We start from the raw sequence: 17,706 nt of genomic DNA, 5'->3' as shown, positions 1-17,706 counted from the left end.
CCTTCAAGATTACTAACGGTGGAAATGAGGACTCCTCAACTTTGGCATATTTAGTTTTCATTTTCTCTTGCTTTGATACATGTACAGCTTGGCTGAATGTGAAGGACATGCCCACCATGACTTTTATTGACTTCTTAAAAAGCATTGTCCTCCTCAGTATGTTGTGTTGAGATGTGGAATATAAATTGGTTTTCTCTTCCACTCGGAGCAAAGGGAGGTCTGGAGCTTCACAGGAATTTTTTTCTTTAAAAAAAAAAATCTTTCAGCTCTAATAGGATGGGTCTTAGAGTTGAGCATCCTAGTTCTATTCCTCCCAGATATCTATGACTTTCTCTCTGACCCTTTCTTGTTATCTTTTATCCATTTCCTTTCTGTTCAATGCTTTCATTTTTCAATTCAGTGTGCCCTATGATTGTAGACAAATAAGTTCCTGTATACATTTTCATTTAGCCTATTTTTAGGGATAATAGTAATATCCACTCCATACACTTGTCAACTTTAAAAGGTTTCCTGCTTTTGAAGTGCTTAGAATAGTGCTTGGCATATAGTGTGTACTCAATAAATGTTGCCTTATTTTTATGTTGTTTTACATTATTGTTGGTAAATTGGTCTCTGAGCTGAAGAGTTGAGGGTTGGAAATGGAGACCACAGAACCTAAATGCAGTCAGCAGAAGGATCTCTCACGTTATCACTGGATGATCCTGACTGAGTCTACCTGCACTTCTTCACTGCTGAGTATCTGTTCCCCCACAGGAGGTTTGATGTAACACTCCTAGGTTCTCCCTACTTCACAGGACATTTGAAAGACCACAGAGTGGTCAGTAAAGTAAGATGCACTCTTTTGAGTAGGTGCTTTACAAATAGGATTCATCATCATTAATTAACTGCCTTAAAACCATCGTACATGAATAAGCCTTGAGGGAAAGTCATGAAGTGTTATTTTGATTCCTCAGTAATGAGTCCAAACTGGGCTGTGACAATGCCATTATCTCCAAATTCTACTCTATAGTCATTATAATTTCCTTTTTAAGCCATTTATATACAACCGGCAGAAAAGGAATAAGATTTTCCCATAAAGTTACTCAGAACATAGGAGTCGTATTTGACTAATTTCTGAAAGGGGATTCAAAACGCTCAAGTTTGCAGCACGAACAAGTTTGCAGTGCCAAGCGCCCAGCCATGTTCCCCTCAGCGCCAGGCTCTTGTGTGGTGTCCTCTGGGCCCGTCTCACTCTCACTCCTAGGCACTCTGCCACGCGCTCGTCACCAGACTCTCACGTGTTCAGTCATGAACCAACTACTGCTGATAAAATATGATGATGCTACCTGACAGAATCAAAAGAAAAATGTCTCCCATCAAACTGCAATTCTACCTGCATCTATTCTCCCCTGGACCATAAGAAAATTTTAAGATTTCATAGTCTTCCATAAGCTTCTGCTGAGAAATAAAATTCTTTAGCTAGACAGATTCTGATCTTGGAACAGAAGTAGCTAGAAAACTGCTGTCTGCGGTCAAGCCCTTTATGGTGGTATCTCTGTGTCTTTAAATTGCAACATCTCTTAGGTACCCTTCCAGCCTGTTCTTAATTCAGAAAGCAACTATTTTCAGTGACTTAAAATTCTGTAACGTCAATGAATTCTCCCTGCTTATGATCTCTTTTTTCCTCAAAGAACACAAGAAGAGGACTTTCCGGGAACATTTACAGGGACCGCAACACCGATCATCACAACAGGCTCCTCACATTTCCATCCCACTTTCTATTACTTCCTTCAGCAAGGAGAGCAAGAAACGGTTTTTAAGGTAAAATAGTCCATTTCACATTTCTGGGGGAAATATAATGCTGTTTCTTTAGTCTTGCTTCCTTGAGAGCAGAATTCAGGTTTCTTCCTATTCCTTCCTTCAAATAAATACAAAGGCACTTGCTCATTCCAGAGCCTTACTTTGACTTTGAATTTCAGTACAATAATCAATAGACTGATTTTCCTATAAGTAAAAAAAAAGGTATGAGCTTTCTCTACTTTTCTCATAGATCATTTAAGAATGAAACCAAGTAGTTACTGTTTGGCCTTTGATAATTTTATTGGATCAGTAACAATTTTTTTGTGTGTCTCAACTAAAGTAGCTGAAATTCTAACACATATATAAAAAAGCACACGCTCCATTTCAGCACAGATGTTAACACAGTTTAACACAGCACAGTGCCATGAAGAGATGAATTTCCAGAAGAAAATGTACAGTTTGTTTTGGTGGGGAAATAGTCCTGGAAATAATCTAGCACCAAGTTACTGGGCCATTTAACATGTCATTTCCTTCTTCATTTAAATTGTTATGAGTCACCTTCATTTTTCTCAACAGCCCTAGGATCAAAGTTTTACATGTGATAAAAGTAAACCTGCTTTTATAATCCAACTGATATTACTTAATGGAAACAGACAGAAATTCACGGTTTATAAAACATATTTGTATATATACACATGCCTCTAAAGTTTACAGACTGAGACAGAGGTTGGTATTTCAGAGCAATGATTTTGATAATTGCAAAAGGAAGCATTACATATTCGAGTTATATACTAAAAGCAAACCTACATGCATTTGCTAGACAGTTATGAGTTCTCAAAGGGAACAAGGAAGTTGATTTGGTTCATGTACTTAATTAACACTCCTATTCTTCATTAGATCAAGGATTTTCTGATATTGCTGAACTTTCCATTTTATCCAGAAAAAAACAGTATGATAAAGACTTTTACTTCTGGAATCCGACTTCTTAAAAAATTTAATGAGTTATAGTCGGTTTACAATGTTGTGTCAATTTCCAGTGTAGAGCACAATTTTTCAGTTACAGATGAACATACATATATTCATTGTCACTTTTTCACCATGAGCTACCACAAGATCTTGTATACATTTCCCTGTGCTATACAATATAATCTTGTTTATCTATTCTATATATACCTGTCAGTATCTACAAATTTCAAACTCCCAGTCTGTCCCTTCCCACCCCTCTCCCCCCGACAACCACAAGTTTGTATTCTATGTCTGAGTCTGTTTCTGTTTTGTATTTATGTTCATTTGTCTTTTTATTTTCTTTCTCTTCTCTTTCTTTTTCTTTTTTTTTTAGATTCCACATATGAGCGATCTCATATGGTATTTTTCTTTCTCTTTCTGGCTTACTTCACTTAGAATGACATTCTCCAGGGACATCCATGTTGCTCCAAATGGTGTTATGTTGTCATTTTTAATGACTGAATAGTATTCCATTGTATAAATATATGACTTCTTCTTTATCCAGTCATCTGTAAATGGACATTTAGGCTGTCTCCATGTCTTGGCTATTGTAAATAGTGCTGCTATGAACACTGGGGTGCAGGTGTCTTTTTGAAGTAGGATTCCTTCTGGATATATGCCCAGGAGTGGGATTACTGGGTCACAGGGTAAGTCTATTCCTAGTCTTTTGAGGAATCCCCATACTGTTTTCCACAGTGGCTGCACCAAACTGCATTCCCACCAGCAGTGTAAGAGGGTTCCCTTTTCTCCACAGCCTCTCCAGCATTTGTCATTTGTGGACTTTTGAATGATGGCCATTCTGACTGGTGTGAGGTGATACCTCATTGTAGTTTTGATTTGCATTTCTCTGATAATTAGTGATATTGAGCATTTTGTCATGTGCCTATTGATCATTTATATTTCTTCCTTGGAGAATTGCTTGTTTAGGTCTTCTGCCCATTTTTGGATTGGGTTGTTTGTTTTTTTCTTATTAAGTCGTGTGAGCTGCTTATATATTCTGGAGATCAAGCCTTTGTCAGTTTCAACTTTTTCAAAAATTTTCTCCCATTCCGTAGGTTGTCATTTTGTTTTGTTTATGGTTTCCTTTGCTGTGCAAAAGCTTGTAAGTTTAATTAGGTCCCATTTGTTTATTCTTGCTTTTATTTCTATTGCTTGGGTAGACTGCCCTAGGAGAGCATTTTTGAGATGTATGTCAGGTAATGTTTTGCCTATATTTTCTTCTAGGAGGTTTACTGTATCTTGTCTTATATTTAAGTCTTTGATCCATTTTGAGTTGATTTTTGTGTATGGTGTAAGGGAGTGTTCTAGTTTCATTGATTTACATGCTGCTGTCCAATTTTCCCAACACCATTTGCTGAAGAGACTGTCTTTATTCCATTGTATGTTCTTGCCTCCTTTGTCGAAGATTAGTTGACCGAAAGTTTGTGGGTTCATTTCTGAGCTCTCTATTCTGTTCCATTGGTCCATATGTCTGTTTTTGTACCAATACCATGCTGTTTTGATTACTGTAGCTCTGTAGTATTGTCTGAAGTCTGGGAGGGTTATTCCTCCAGCCTCTTTCTTTTTCTTCAGTAATGCTTTGGCAATTGTAGGCTTTTGTGATTCCCATAAATTTTATTGTGATTTGTTCTAGTTCTGTGAAATATGTCCTGGGTAATTTGATAGGGATTGCATTAAATCTGTAGACTGCCTTGGACAGTATGACCATTTAAAAAATACTGATTCTTCCAATCCAGGAGCATAGGATAGCTTTCCATTTTTTTAAGTCTTCTTAAAGACTCCCTTATGCATTTTTAATAGGGTAGGTTTAGGTGATAATGAACTTCCTTAACTTTTGTTTATCTGGGAATGTCTTAGTTTTCCCCCTCATTTTTGAAGGACATTTTTGCCTGATATAGGATTCTTGGTTGACAGCTTTTCTTTTAAATTTTAGCACTTTGTACATTCTGGCCCACTGCCTTCTCACCTCCAAAGTTTCTGATTAGAAATCTGCTCATAATCCTATTGAGGACCGCTCTTATGTGATAATTTGCTTCTGTCTTGCTGCTTTCCAAGATTTTTTCTTTGTCTTTGAAAGTTTGATTATAATGTGTCCCAGTGTGGGTTTCTTTGAGATTATCTTTCCTGGAGTTCATTGAGCTTCTTTTATGTTTATATTCATGTCTTTGATCAAAATTAGGAGGGTTTCAGCCACTATTTCTTCAAATATTCTCTCTACTTCTTTCTCTCTCTTCTTCTGTGACTCCCACAGTGTGTATGTTGGTCGGCTTGATGTGTCCCACAGGTCTCTTTGGTTCTGTCTGCTTTTCTTCAAACTTTTGTTGTTGTTGTTGTTGTTGTTGTTGTTGTTCTTCAGACTCCATAATGTCCATTGTTCTTTTTTTTTTAATTCACTGATTCTTTCTTCTGCCCAATCAAATTTGCCTCTGAATCCACCTAGTAAAATTTTCATTTCAGTTGTCATACTTTTTTTTAAACATATTTATTGTGGTATTATTCCTATACAGTAAACTACACATATTTCAGATGTACAATTTGATGAATTTTGATAGATGTATATACCAATGAAACCACAACCACAATCAAGGTAGCTAACATTTCCATCACTCCCCAAGAAGTGCAAATTTTGAACTCTCAATTTATCCCTTCCTTCCTCCTTTACCCTCTGGTAACCATAATTTGTTCTCTATGTCTGTGACTCTGTTTCTGTTTTGTAGATAAGTTCATTTGTGTTATTTTTTTACATTCCACATATAAACTATATTATATGGTAATTTTCTTTCTCTTTCTGGCTTACTTCACTTGGAATGACAATCTCCAGGTCCATCCATGTTGCTGCAAATGGCATTATTTTATTATTTTTTACAGCTGAGTAGTATTCCATTGTATATATGTACCACATCTTCTTTATCCACTCTTCTGTCAATGGACATTTGGGTTCTTTCCATGTCTTGGCTATTGTAAATAGTGCTGCTGTGAATACTGGAGTGCATGTGTCTTCTCAAATTATATGTTTCTCCAGATATATGCCCAGGAGTGAGATTGCTGGGCCATATGATAAGTCTACTTTTAGTTTTTTGAGGAATCTCCATACTGTCCTCCATATTTACATTCCCAATGTACATTCCCACTGTTGGTGGGCCAACAGTATAGAAGGGTTCCTTGTTCTCCACACCTTCTCCAGCATTTATGGTTTGTCAGCTTTTAAATGATGGCCATGACTGCTGTGAGGTGATACCTCATTGTAGTTTTGATTTACATTTAGTGATGTTGAACATCTTTTCATGTTCTTGTTGGCCACCTTGATGTCTTCTTTGAAGAAATGTCTATTTAGGTCTTCTGCCCATTTTTTTTTATTGGGTTGCTTATTTTTTTTTTTATATTAAGTTGTATGAGCTGTTTGTATGTTTTGGAAATAAGTCCCTTGTTGGTTGCATCATTTGCAAATACTTTCTCCCATTCTGTAGGTTGTCTTTTCATTTTGTTAATGGTATTCTTAACTGTGCAAAAGCTTTTAAGTTTAATTAGGTCCCATTTGCTTATTTTTGCTTTTATTTCCAATATTCTAGGAGCTGTTTCAAAAAAATATTGCTGTGATTTATGTCAAAGAGTGTTCTGCCTATGCTTTCCTCCAGGAGTTTTATAATATCTGGTCTTTTTTTAGGTCTTTAATCAATTTTGAGTTTAACTTTAATTCTATCCTGTTGCATTGATTTATGTATCTGTTTTTATGCCAGTACCATACTGTTTTGATTACTCCAGCTTTGTAGTATAGTCTGAAGAGAGGAAGCATGATTCCCCAAGCTCCATTCTCCTTTTTCAAGAATGTTTTGGCTATTCAGGGTCTTTTGTCTTTCCAAACAAATTTTAACATTTTTTGTCCCAGCTCTGTGAAAAATGTCATTGGTAATTTGATAGGGATTGCACTTAATCTGTATATTGCCTTGGGTAGTATGGCCATTTTAACAGTATTGACTCTTCCAGTCCAAGAACACGGTATATCTTTCCATCAGTTTATGTCATCTTCAGTTTCTTTCATCAGTGTCTGATAGTTTTCAGAGTACAGGTCCTTTGCCTCCTTGGGTAGGTTTATTCCTAGGTATTTTATTCTTTTTGGTGCAATGGTAAATGGTATTATTTCCTTAATTTATTTTTCTGCAATTTTGTTGTTAGTGTATAGAAATACAACTGATTGCTGTATATTAATTTTGTATCTTGCAACTTGACCAAATTCATTGATGAGATCTAGAAGGTTTCTAGTAGCTTCTTTAGGGTTTTCTATATACAGTATCATGTCATCCATGAACAGTGACAGTTTTACTTCTTCTTTTCTAGTCTGAACTCCTTTCATTTCTTTTTCTTCTCTGATAGCTATAGCTAGGACTTCCAAAACTATGTTGAATAGAAATGGCAAAAGTGGGCATCCTTCTCTTGCTCCTGATCTTAGAGGAAATGCTTTCAGCTTTTCACCATCAAGTATGATGTTAGCTGTGGGTTTGTCATATATGGCCTTTATTGTGTTGAGGTATGTTCCCTCTATGCTCACTATCTGGAGAGTTTTTTTTTTTTATCACAAATGGATGTTGAATTTTATCAAAGCTTTTTATGCATCTATCGAGATGATATGTTTTTTATCCTTCAACTTGTTAATATGGTGTATCACATTGATTGATCTGTGGAAATTGAAAAATCCTTGCATCCCTAGGATAAATCCCACTTGATCATGGTGTATAATCATTTTAATGCATTGTTACAGCCAGTTTGCTAGTATTTTGTTGAAGATTTTTGAATCTATATTCCTAAGTGATACTGGCCTGTAATTTTCTTTTTTTGTGATATCTTTGTCTTGTTTTGGTATAAGAGTGATGGTGGCCTCACAGAATGAGTCTGGGAGTGTTCCTTCCTCTGCAATTGTCTGGAATAGTTTCAGAAGGAGAGGCGTTAACTCTTCTCTAAATATTTGGTAGAATTTGCCCGTGAAGCTGTCTGTCCTAGACTTTCATTTGTTGGGAGTTTTTAAATTACTGACTCATTTTCAGTACTGGTAATTGCTTTATTTATATTTTCTATTTCTTCCTGATTCAGTCTTGGCAAATTGTACCTTTCTAAGAAATTGTTCATTTCTTCTAGGTTGTCCTTTTTGTTGGCATATAGTTGCTCAGAGTAGCCTCTTATGATCTCTTGTATTTCTGTGGTGTTGGTTGTAACTTCTTTTTCATTTTTAATTTTATTAATTTGGGCCCTGTCCCTTTTTTTCTTGATGAGTCTGACTAAAGGTTTATCAATTTTGTTTATCTTTTCAAAGAACCAGCTTTTAGTTTCATTGATCTTTTCTATTTTTTGGTCGGTATTTCATTTATTTCTATTCTAATCTTTGTGATTTCTTTCCTTCTACTAACTGTGGGTTTTGTTTGTTCTTCTTTCTCTAGTTGCTTTAGATGTAAGATTATTTGAGATTTTTTGTGTTTCCTGAGGTAGTCTTGTATCACTATAAACTTTCCTCTGAGAACTGCTTTTGTTGTGTCCCAAAGGTTTTGGATCATTGTGTTTTCATTTTCATTTGTCTCAGAGTACTTTTTGATTTCCTCTTTGACTTCTTCAGTGATCCATTGGTTGTTTAGTAGCATATTGTTTAGCCTCTATGTGTTTGCAGTTTTCTTCTTGTAGTTGAATTCTAACTTCATAGCATTGTGGTTGGAAAAGATGTTTGGTACAATTTCAGTTTTCCTAAATTTACTGAGGCTTGTTTTGTGGGCCAGCATGTGATTGATTCTGGAGAATGTTCTGTGTGCACTTGAGAAGAATGTGTATTCTACTGCTTTCAGATGGAATGCTCTATACATATCAATTAAGTCCATCTGGTCTAATGTGTCATTTAGGGCCTGTATTTTCTTAATTATTTTCTGTCTGTATGATCTGTCCACTGATGTAAGAGGGGTGTTAAGGTCCCCCACTATTATTGTGTTATTGTTGATTTCTCTTTTTATGTCTGTTAACAGTTGTCTTATATATTGAGGTGCTCCTGTGTTAGGTGCATATACATTTACAACTGTTGTATGTTCTTGGATTGATCCCTTGAGCATTATGTAGTGTCCTTCTTTGTCTCTTGTAACAGTCTTTATTTTAAGATCTATTTTGTCTGATATAAGTATTGCTACTCCAGCTTTCTTTTGGTTTCTGTTTGCAAGGGATATCTTTTTCCATCCTGTCACTTTCAGCTTGCATGTGTCCTTAGCTCTGAAGTAGTCTTTTGTAGACAGTATATATATGGGTCTTATTTTTGTATCCACTCAGCCAGTCTGTATCTTTTGGTTGGAGTGTTTGCTTAATCCATTTACTTTCAAGATAATTATCGATACATGTGTTCTCATTGCCACTTTGTTAATTGTTTGGGGTTTGTTTTTGTAGGTCTTTTTTTCCTCTTTCTTCTTTTTGTTCTCTTTTCTTGTAGTTTAATGATTGCAGAGCTACATTTTTTTGTGATTACCATGAGGCTTTCATGTAGAAGTCTCTCTATATATACACGATTGTTTTAAATTGCTGATCTCTTAATTTTAAATGCATTTTAGATATCCTTCATTTATACCCTCCTCCCCTCATGATTACTTTTCTTGTTTCTAGTATGGCCTTTTCTTTTTTTACCTAGAGAAGTTCCTTTAACATTTATTGTAAAACTAGTTTGGTGGTGCTGAATTCTTTTAGTTTTTGTTTATCTGTGAAGCTTTTGATTTCTGCTGAAAAATTAGCTGATAACCTTATGGGAGTTTCCTAGTATGTTATCTGTTGCTTTTCTCTTGTTGATTTTAATATTTTCCTCCTTATCCTTAATTTTTGAATACTGTGTTCCTCACTGTGTGGAATCTGTGTGCTTCCTGGACTTGGGTGACTGTTTCCTTTCCCAAGTTAGGGATGTTTTCAGTTATTATCTCTTTGAATATTTTCTCAGGCCTTTATTCTCTCTGTTCTCTTTCTGGGATCCCCTATACTGCGAATATTAGTGCATTCCATGTTGTATCAGAGGTTTCTTAAACTATTCTTTCTTTTCATTCTTTTTTCTGTTCTACAGTAGTGATTTCCACTAATCTGCCTTCTCAGCTCACTGATCCATTCTGCCTCATTTAGTCTGTTCTTGGTTCCTTCTAGTGTATTATTCATTTCAGTAATTGTATTCTTCAGCTCTGTCTTTATTCTTTATATTTTCTAACTCTTTGCTAAAAACCTCCCCCTGTGCATCTGTACTCCTTCTGAGTCCTCTGAACATTTTCACCATCATTACTCTAAACTCTTTCTTGGATATATTGCCTATTTCTTCATCATTTATTTCTCCTTCTGGGATTTTATCTTGTGCCTTGGTTTGAAAGATATTCCTTTCCTGCCTCATATTATCTAAAGTTCTATTTGTATTTTTTGGGTAGTTTAGTTACATTTCTTGACCTTGGAGAAGTGGCCCTCTATAGGAGACATCCTATGTGTCCCAGTAGTGCACTCCTCTCTTGTCGTCCAAGGGCCAGGGTCAAGCCAGTCCCTGGGTTGATTCTGCATTTGTGTATTCCTTCCACAGGCTTTGGGATTGTTGTTTTCTTACTTCTGGTATCTGCCCCCTTGGTGAGTGAGGCTGGACTAGAGGCTTGTGTAGGTTTCCTGGGAGGAGGAGTTGGTACCTACCCACTGCTGGGTAGAGCATGGTCCTGGCCCTCTGGTGGGTGGGGTCATGTCTAGGGGCACATCTAGAGGCAATTTTGAGCTCAGGAAGTCTGCTTATGGGTGCAGCTGCATTCCCCCTCGTATGTTGTTTGGCCTGAGGCTTCCCAGCACTTAAGTCTACCAGCTGTTGGGTGGGGCTAGGTCTTGGTGCTAATGACCCAAGCAAGATGTCAGCCTCCAGGAAAACTCATTAAATGAACACCCCAAGAGAGTGAAGTGTCTGTTTCCAACAGTCTCGTAGGGCTCCTAGAGTTAAGTCCCACTTGTCTTCAAAACCAGATGTTCTGGGGTCTCCTCCTCCTGATGTGGGAAGCCCGGGCTGGGGAGCCTGATGTGGGACTCAGAACTCTCACTTCTGTGGGAGGGCCTCAGTAACTTAATTATTTTTCAGCTGTGGGTCACCCACCCTGGGGGTATGTGGCCCAATTATATTTTGAGTACACCCCTCCTACTGTGGTTCTGTGGTTCCCTCTTTATGTTTCAAATTGAAGAGGATCTTTTTGCTAGGTTTCAGTCTTTTTTTTTTTTTTTTTTTTTTTTGATGGTTGCTTAGCAGTCATTTGTGGTTTTGTTGTAGTCATAAGGGGAGGTGAGCTCATGGTCTTGGAAATCTAGTTATTATACTTTTAAGCCCTAGAATTTCTTTTTGGTTGTTTGTTTTTTTTTTTTAAAGGTCTCTATTTATTGATATTGTCACTTTGCTTGTACATCATTTTCTTGACTTTCTTGACATCTTTCATTAATTTTGTAAGCATCTTTAAGATAGTTGTTTTAAAGTCTTTGTCTAGTATACCTGTCATCAGGTCTTTTTTAGGGACAGTTTCTGTTATTTTTTTCCTTTGAATGGGTCACACTTTCCTGCTTCTTTGTATGCATTGTGATTTTTTTTCTTTTTTTTTTAAACCATTTTTTAAAATTCTAGTTTATTTACAATGTTGTGTTAGTGTCAGGTGTACACAAAGTCATTTAGTTATACAAATATATTCTTTTTGCGTAATGTTCTTCTTGAAAATTGGACATTTTAAGCTAACAATGTGGTAACTCTGGAAATCAGATTCTCCTCCATCCCTAGGTTTGCTATTTATTGTTTGTTTGTTTGTTTGTTTGTTTGTTTAAAACTGACTTGTGTCAGGGATTAGCCTGAGTTATAAACTTAAACTCTTTTCAGGGCATGCATGGTCACTTTCTAATATTCCCCATATATGCAGTTGTTTTTAAATGTCCTAGTCTTTAATGTCTGGATCCCAAAATGGGAAAAAGAGAAAAATGAAGGGAGAGGAAAGGGTGCTGGTGCTATAAATCTGGAAATCACTTTACCCTGAGGGGGAGGGGCTTGCAACAACAGGAGAGGCAGCAACAATGGGTGCCCACCTTTTTGTCTGTAACTCTGTGATTAGAAGCAGCAATCAGATCATAGGCCCATGATATTTTGAGGAGAGGGTTCTTACTGTCCACCCTGGTGCCTGCAATCTGTGTGTAAGCTGCTCCAGGAAAACATCCACAGCTGCCCGCCACAAGGCCTGAGGTCGGGGATGGGTAGCTGGTGCTAAGAGCTGAAGTTGACCAAAGTTAACCACAATCGAAGGTTCAAGTTTTCTCCTGGAAGTTTCAAGCATTCAATAGAGTACAGTTCCAAAATAGCTACATCAGACAGAGTCTGCCAGTGCAGTTGTGGTCTAGGGAGGGTTTCTGGTGCTTTCTGCTCAGCCTCTTCCCAGAACCTCTCTTTCCTTGCCTTCTTTTTTTAAACAAAGCTATTTCATCAAATAACTAAATATGCCTAATTATATATATATGTATAGATTTGCTTATTTTTGAGCTTTTAAAAGTGATATGCTTTATACAGTCTTCTGACCTTCTTTTGGGGATCTTCTTTTTGCACCCAACATTGTTTTTAAAGTTTTGATCTGTTTTACATACAGTTGTTACTCATTATGGACTATTAAATAGCAGTGAAAGTAATATGCATGCCAGTTATTTACCTATTGTTCCTGGAGTCCCAACATATACCATTTTAAACTCTGGTTTCTGATGCTGGGACTCTGCAAACCACATTTCTCCATATTCAGTTGGCATCCTGTTAGGTTCTGCCTATAGGGGACACTGAAGAAAGATTGGACGGTAGAGGAACACAGAAGGGATCACCTTTCTTTTTATCTATGTTTATCTCTGTTCCTTTCGGTGAGTCTCCAGTGGTGACACTTAGCTCCAGCCTGCAGTCCTTTTTTCATTCCCAGAGTCAACCTCCTGCTTCCTCTCAGAGGCACCATCAGCAGTGGATGGTGTCCCATCCTCAGAGGGTAGAGCCCTTCTTAGAGCCCCTCCTCCAAGCTTCTGGGATGTCTATAAAACCCTCCCCTTTTGTTTCCCCACCCTGGAGTGTCATAGCTAATTCCTGACTTTCTATCCAGGGATGAGCTCAGCACTCCCTTTGTCTTCTTTCAGCCCTCCAGTGCCTCTGCTACTAACACCCTGTATTAAATCCCCTCTGACTGAAATACTTAGTGTGGCTTCTGCTTTCCAGACTGGATCCTGACTGATACAGTGTGAATATGCCATAATTTATTTACCCATTCTCCTTTTGATACATGCTGGGACGGTTTCCACTCCTTTGCTATTTGAACGATACCAAGTACAATTTGTACATGTGTCCTGGTACACAGTTCTAAAGTTTCTCTATGTATATGACTGAGAAGTAAGATGCTAGGGTATACAAACGATCCATTTAATAAGGTACAGTCATATTGTTTCCAGTTTACATTCCTACCTGCAATGTATACAATATCCTGTTTATTCACATCTCCAAATTCCACATATGCCTCCATGAGACATGAGTGTGGAGGGGCCCAGGGCCTGGATGGTGAAAGAGGCTTAGGGCACAGAGGCTGGCACTGAGAGAACCCATATGCCCATGGGTCCCAGCCCAGCCAGGTAAATTTCTATGTCCATGAGGAAGGTTCACTGGTGCTCTGACCTTTGCACCCAGTTTTTGTGTTGGTCAAGGGCAAATCACATATGTTCTCCCTATATGTAAGATAGGGCAACAGGCACTGTTCAGTTGTTAAAAATTATGTCATGAGAGCCCTTGAGAAACAATGCTGCTACACTGAACAGATGTTCACTGAACATTACTTTCCGTTTTTCTTGTCCCTTTCCGGCACTTAAAGCCACTTCTTAGAGAAAGTGGAAGAAAATGAAAAAAGCAAACTTCCAAGCAAATCACAATTCTGATCTCTATCATTAACAGAGCATTCATTAATTGCTTACCAACAAAAAAAGGAAATAGGAGTCTGAGTTTTACTTTGGGCCCCTTTATGGTGAGAACTAGAGTGAACTGATCTTTCTCAGAACTTTGGGATAATGAGAGGAGAGTGTCTGACTCAGGATTCCCCTCCCTTGCTCACCCCTTCTACAGGCTTCTCAGAGGAGACAGAGAAAAAGGGGTAGAGAAAACAGACAACCTCAACCAGGACTCCTCAGGGACAGGTCAGCTGGTGTGACCCAGCTCAGGTAGAGGAACAGGGTACTAATTGTTCATGAGTAGTAATTTCAGAAACATTGGCCTGGATCCACTGTCCAAAAACTACCTTCCTCACCTATCACCCAAGAGTTCACTATGGGGATTTTATTCACTCAAGTGTTAAAATGTGGTAGGAAGGAATTCATACTAAGCAACTGACAACTTACAAGAGGTGTCCAGCCCAGTCTCTCTCCTAATACAGCAATATGTTTAGCATCTGACCCAGCAAATGGGGCCTTGGCTGGAAGAATGACCATGACAGGGATTTGTTATCTCAAAGAGCAGCCCTTTTGGTGCCTGGACAGCCTGGACAGCTAGAAGGCTCTTCATACTGGTCACTTCCTGCCAGGCAGAGCCACAGAGCAAAGGTCTGCCAGGCAGGTGGCAGGATGGTGCCAGTCCATGAGGAATACAGGATGGGGCAGACCCTGTCCCAGCCCCTCGGCAGTCCTGAGAACACACACCTGTCCTGCACCCAAAGTGCTGACTGCTCCCTGGGTGATGGAGACAAGCACACAGTAGGACAGTCACCTGATAGCCTGGACACTCTGCTGTGTAAGCAGCCTAGTCACCAGCTGGCTCATGTTGGGGATTTCCAGGTGCCTTCTAAGGTATTCCTGGCCTGATCCTGGCCTTGTGTCCTCCCTTCCAGCAGCCCAAGCCCCCAAGCTGGGGTGTACTAAGCTGGAGCTGTGTTGCCTCCTGGGTTTCAGGAGCGGCTGCTGATTGGCTTGGGAATTAGCCAAGGGGGTCTGAAACTTAAGGGTGCAACAGCCAGGATGTGTTGAAGCATTGTTTGAGCACCACAAACACTTTCCTGTCCTGCCTGGAGGTGACAGACAGGGGAGACAGGGATAAATGTAAATTCACACACCCAGGAGTCCCCAAAGCACCAGGACAGGATGGGGAGAGGGATGGACAGGCCCCCCTGCCCTGCTTTGAGAGGCAGAGAAAGTGACCTTGGCACTGAGCTTGGAAGGAAGGGTCAGAGTCCACCAGACAGAGAAGATGGTGGGACGGGCCCCTGGGAAGTTTGCGAAGCAGGAAGGAGCCGTCCTTGAGCTCCTGGGGCCCACTTCCCTCCACACCTGGCACAGGGTCTGGGTGGTAGGTGAGGGTCTGGCTGGCTGTCTTTGGGACGGAGCCCTGAGCAGGAACTCCAGTCCTGGGGACTGGGCCCAGCTGGACCAGAACCTGCATGACTCGGCTTCCCTGTAGGTCAAATGGAGTTTCCGACTCAAGCTTTTGCAGCCCTGGCAGATGGACGCCCCCCTCTCAACTTGCATGTGAGCACACGGAGGCCCAGGGGAGCTGCTTCAGGAGAGCAGAGGGCAGAGCTGAGGACAGAGCTCAGGACTCCTCTCCTGGCCTCTCAGCTGCATAGGGTGCAGGGGACCCCAGAAGTTTCACTGGCTTCCTGGGGCGGGGGGGAACCGAGAGTTAGAGAATGATGTGGCATCTGGGAGAGCAGGACTCGCCTCACGTGGTGTGGGCTCTGCTCTCTTCTGGGAGGGGAGCAACAGGCTGTGCTGGGAGAGAGAGGAGCTGGGGCAAACAGGAGGCTGCGCTGGCTGGGAAGAAACCCCCTTTCTGGAGAAATCAAGAAGGGTGCAGATTTACGCTGCATCAGGAGAGAGTCAGGCCAGGCCCCAGGAAGAACATCCAGGCTGCAGGCGGTGAAGACGGAAGGGTACGGAGCTCTCCGCCAACTTGGCAGTGTCGTCTCCTGTTCCCAGGACAGGAAGCGGTGAAGCCAGTTCCCTAATTAGGACCCAGTCAGAGTCAATCACATGGAGGCACAGCCAAGGGGAAAACCAATCAGGGCAGAGGTGAGCTTTCTCCAAGATCTTTCTGGCTTTGGGCAGAGGAGAAGATGGCAGGGATGGGAGAGAAATGTAGTTTCCCAAGCCAAGGCCCAGACCTATTTAAAGGCTTAATATTTTAAAAGGTCTGAGGTTGGGATGAAGACAAAGGAGGACTAAATAATTTAGGCAAGCAAGTGATGGTGATGCTGCCCAGGTTTGTACCTTGTCAGTCTCAAAGCAGCACCATTGGCCTCCTGGGAGAAGGAGCACAGGTGGTGATGCTGGAGGAGACAGAGGAGGGAGTGAGCACAAAGCCAGCCTCTACTGCAGCTTCATGGGCTTGTTTCTCAAGGCATTTGTACTTGTTACCTTCTGCTGCAGAGCAAAGACCCCTAAGCTCAGTAGCTTAAAACAAGCATTCATATATCATACAGTGTCTAAGGGTCAGAAATTGGGGGAGCTAAGTCACTAAGTTGTTGTGGCTCAGAGTCTCTCACAAAGTTTCAGTCAAGTTCTCTTGGGGCTACGGTCACCTGAAGGCTTGACTGGGACTATAGAATCTGCGTCTAAGACTGACATGGTTATGTAATGAGCCTAAGATGGCCCCTCACAGCTGACTGGCACCATTGGCTCAAAAGGCTACTGGTGCCAAATTCAAATTTTTACACACACAATTTTTTGAGATATATCTTTAGCCATTTTGACCTGCCTGCTTTGTACCCCTCAAGACACTACACCCCACATTTGCCAGCCATTAGGACAATAAACTCTGGTGCTATTGAAGATTCCAAGCCATGGCTGCCCCCTGGAGCTCTCCCAGCTCGAGACTCCCAACATGTTGCTAAATAACACCATCGAGACGTGAGAGACCCCCTCCAACTCCCTCTCCCCCAGGAGTTTCCTTGCCCTCCTCCTCTTCTGGGTGGTGGCCCCAAGCCATTGATTATGGAAGGTCTCATGCTGTAAAAGGCTTCCTCTGCATGTGAACCTGTCAAAGCCAAAATAAAGCTCACTGTCTGCTACTGGAAACCTCCTGGTCATCTTTTTCCTTGAACAGCCCCCAAATCCCTCCAACTCACCACACATAGCTGTTGGCTAGAGGCCTTAATTCCTCACAAGGGTCTCTCCACAAGGCTGTCTGAGTATTGTCAAGGGCAGCTGGCTTTCCCTCACAGAGAGAAATCTGAGTGAGTACAGCCATGTGGAATCCACCATGCTGTTTGATGACCTAGTCACACACACACAAAACACACCCTCACTTCTGTTGCATTCTGTTTGTTGGAAGTGAGTCACTTCTAACAAAATCCAGCCCACACTCAAGTGAAGGGAATGAGGCTCCACCTCTTGAAAAGAGGAGTATCAGAGAATACGTGGGCACATTTTAAAAATCACCACAGCTCTTTCACAAGCATTCTGTCCCAACTCATCTCACCTCCTCTTCCCCAGGGCCCTGTGAGGTAAGCAGGGCAGGTAATAAGGCTGAGGAAGGCCAAATTGAGACAGGAGGGAAGGGGGCAGGGCACAACCATTACAAGAATGACAGCCATTGAAGATATGACAAAAACTGGTTAAAACCAACTAGGCCCAAGATGGCAGAAGATTCACCTTCCAGTAGACCTTGAGCCTCATTATACATTAATTGTAATTCATTAGCATGCTAACAACACACCCACAGGTTCCATGACAGTTCTGAGGCTGACCATAAAAGGCCAAAAAGTGGATGGTGGCCCAATTCCTGGAAATCCCTGCCCTTTCCCCCAAATAATTGGAATGATCCTCCCCCTTGTTAGCATGTGAAATTAAAAACTGCCATAAAATCTAATCACCACTACCTCCCCTGACCCCACTGCCCCACACACACCCTGGGACCTCTCTTGCCTTCTGGGACAGCCT

Source organism: Camelus dromedarius, chromosome 9, assembly GCF_036321535.1.
Source record: "Camelus dromedarius isolate mCamDro1 chromosome 9, mCamDro1.pat, whole genome shotgun sequence".
Taxonomy (NCBI): domain Eukaryota; kingdom Metazoa; phylum Chordata; class Mammalia; order Artiodactyla; family Camelidae; genus Camelus; species Camelus dromedarius.
Note: the sequence above shows the minus strand (reverse complement) of the source record.